General features: G+C 40.0%; 2 pseudogenes; one reads left to right on the forward strand and one right to left on the reverse strand.

The window, feature by feature from the left end:
- Window positions 1-368: 368 nt before the first annotated feature.
- On the reverse strand, window positions 369-487 carry LOC134929770 (5S ribosomal RNA; annotated as a pseudogene).
- A 2,705-nt stretch (window positions 488-3,192) lies between these two features.
- On the forward strand, window positions 3,193-3,311 carry LOC134929771 (5S ribosomal RNA; annotated as a pseudogene).
- Window positions 3,312-3,518: the final 207 nt, after the last annotated feature.

Consider the following 3,518-nt stretch of genomic DNA (forward strand, 5'->3'; position numbering starts at 1 on the left):
AAGAGCCAAAAAAAGCAACTATAGGCCTTTTCCTGAGCACACTTGAAATTTTTTTTTGTAATGATGAGATTATTAAAAATTAACATTTATTAATATATACTTAAGAAAAAAACGAGAGCTGGCACTAATAATTAAAAAGCATAAGTATTTGCCAGTACCAATGTACCTGTTATAGGCAAAATTATAATAGGTGAGCGAAAATAAATGGACCCTCATACATGGAAAACAATTCATACATATCCTCTCTAATCAGGAATTCTATGAATGAGGTCACTGCCTCGATTCCGATACAATCTGACAAATGCTATTGGCGTGAGATCAGATTGATGTAATGAGTCCCAAGTTGCTTAAGCGGTTGGAGAGTAAAATACCTACGGTACCTAGTATTCCCTGGTGGTTCCCCATCCAGGTACTGACCAGGCCCTGCAGTGCTTGGCTTCCAAGATCAGACGAGTTTGGGCATACTCAGTGCGGTCTGACCATAGGTGAAATTGTCTCCTAGGCGCACCGTTTTCCGATTGTGTTGAGACCCAAAATCAATCGTGAATTAATTGGATATATTAGATTATATGGTCACAAATGAATATGATGATGAAAACGCAGTGAATTTATGAATATCTGATCCAGGGTGGGTTTCAAACAATAATGCTGACTGTGCAGTCAGAGAAACAGTTGTGCTCCTAATCAGCTTAAGCAGCAAGAAGGCTTGATAGTGCCCATAAGTGTGGAGTAAATAGAAGATCTATTACAATTGTGCTCCAAAAAGAGCCCCAGCAACAAATGGGCTCAATAGTCTCCACAATAATCAGGACAAAAGAAATTGTGTATACAGTATAGTAATTACCACAGAAATGAATATGATGATAATGACACAATAAATTCATAAATATCCGATCAATGGTAGGTTTCAAACAATAATGCTGACTGTGCAGTCTTTGAGATTGATATTCATCAAAGAAACAATTGCACTTCTAATCAGCCTAAGCAGCAAGAGGGCTTGATAGTGCCCACAAGTGTGGAAAAAATCTAAAATCTATTATAATTGTGCTCCAAAAAAGAGCCCCAGCAACAAGTGGGTTTGGTAGTCTCCACAATAATCAGGACAAAAGAAATTGTGTATACAATATGGTAATTGCCAGAAGTATTAATTAGAGCATATATGGTGATTTGCAGATTGCAAGTGTCCCTTATGAGAGGGTTGCTCCCACTCCACCTTTTCCCAGTAGTTATACACAAAATGGAATATTAGGCATAATACTCAAGGTGATATGAGAAGAATTTACATATCAAGAAATAGGTTCCTCTCAGATTTCCCCTAATAATGGGGAAATGCATGGTGACCCTGTGGAAAAGATAAGGGGGAGCCAAAGGTCGGGTAAAGAAAGTCCGTTTGCGGCCAGGAGCCGATGGCAGTCTTACCAAACCTTCTGTGGGGACCCTCTGGCCAATAGACGGGACAGGTATCGAGAAGTGAGGCGCCGGCGGCCGCGGTCCGTGCGACCGGAAGTTCGGGCGCCGGGACCGGAAGTGACGTGCGTTTCGCTCCGAGAGCTTGATCACATGATCGCCTGCTCTCGGAGTGCCCCGCTGCCTGTATTTATGAGCGCAGCCTGTCAGGAGGTGTAAGGTGCACCTGGGGATAATTGTCTAAGTTAGATCATCTGAAATAAGAAATTAGATTGCGGCAGATTAGGACTGTGCACCTGAGTGTCATTAAGAAAACACTTATTGTGATATTAATCTGGTTAAAGGTTTGGAGAACAGACACAAAAAATCATATAACGGATATTAGAAATCATTGGGATGTTGCAATGAGGTTGTGTGAACAAATATAATGATATGGGATAAATGAAAATTAATAGAGGTAATAAAAAAAAATTATTGAGGATAATTAGAAAGACAGAGTGCAGAGGAATTAACTGAGTGAAAATGGGTGTAAAATTGCATATGAAAATTAATGATGAAAATTAAATCTGAAAATTAAAAAACAGGACAGGGTAATAATAGAACTGAAAATTTAAAAATATAAAGATTAATATAAGAATTAAAAATGAAATAAGAGTAAATGTGGAATATGTAAAAAAGGGAAAAAGGTGTGTCCAAAAAGTTATTACAAAAGAAATTATAAGTAAAAATAAGAAACATATAGTGAATATGAGGAGGTGATTGGAACACTAGAGGTTATAAATAACCAAAATAAACCTGTTGGATCCATATCAATTGTTTGGGACAGAGAGCAACTGTTTGTAAGGGATAAGGAAGAGTTATTAAGGTAATATATGTGAGGGAGGGAAGGAATGGGAGGGAGGTGGATGGTAAGATGGGGGAGAGAGGAGTTGGAATTTTGAGCGGGGTATGGGTGTAGAATAATTTATTATGATCACAATGCTAATTATGAATTTTAAGGTGAGCGGAGTGGTTGACACAGTGAAGGGAGGGTTTTGGGGGGTGGAAAGGGGAAGGGTTTGGGAAGGGGGGGATTTTTTTGGGGGGAAAGGGGGGGGGGGAGAAAAGGGGGGGGGGGGGGAAGGGGTTTGAAAAAGGGGGGGGGGGGGGAAGAGAGGGGGGGAGGGGAAAGGGGGAGGGAGGGGGAGGAAAAAGTGGGCTTGTTGCTTGGGGCTCTTTTTTGGAGCACAATTATAATAGATTTTATATTTTTTCCACACTTGTGGGCACTATCAAGCCCTCTTGCTGCTTAGGCTGATTAGAAGTACAATTGTTTCTTTGATGAATATCAATCTCAAAGACTGCACAGTCAGCATTATTGTTTGAAACCTACCATTGATCGGATATTTATGAATTTATTGTGTCATTATCATCATATTCATTTCTGTGGTAATTACTATACTGTATACACAATTTCTTTTGTCCTGATTATTGTGGAGACTATTGAGCCCATTTGTTGCTGGGGCTCTTTTTGGAGCACAATTGTAATAGATCTTCTATTTACTCCACACTTATGGACACTATCAAGCCTTCTTGCTGCTTAAGCTGATTAGGAGCACAACTGTTTCTCTGACTGCACAGTCAGCATTATTGTTTGAAACCCACCCTGGATCAGATATTCATAAATTCACTGCGTTTTCATCATCATATTCATTTGTGACCATATAATCTAATATATCCAATTAATTCACGATTGATTTTGGGTCTCAACACAATCGGAAAACGGTGCGCCTAGGAGACAATTTCACCTATGGTCAGACCGCACTGAGTATGCCCAAACTCGTCTGATCTTGGAAGCCAAGCACTGCAGGGCCTGGTCAGTACCTGGATGGGGAACCACCAGGGAATACTAGGTACCGTAGGTATTTTACTCTCCAGCCGCTTAACCAACTTGGGACTCATTACATCAATCTGATCCCACGCCAATAGCATTTGTCAGATTGTATCGGAATCGAGGCAGTGACCTCATTCATAGAAATTCCTGATTAGAGAGGATATGTATGAATTGTTTTCCATGTATGAGGGTCCATTTATTTTCGCTCACCTATTATAATTTTGCCTATAACAGGTAC

The sequence above is a fragment of the Pseudophryne corroboree genome, chromosome 5 (assembly GCF_028390025.1).
Source record: "Pseudophryne corroboree isolate aPseCor3 chromosome 5, aPseCor3.hap2, whole genome shotgun sequence".
Classification (NCBI taxonomy): Eukaryota; Metazoa; Chordata; class Amphibia; order Anura; family Myobatrachidae; genus Pseudophryne; species Pseudophryne corroboree.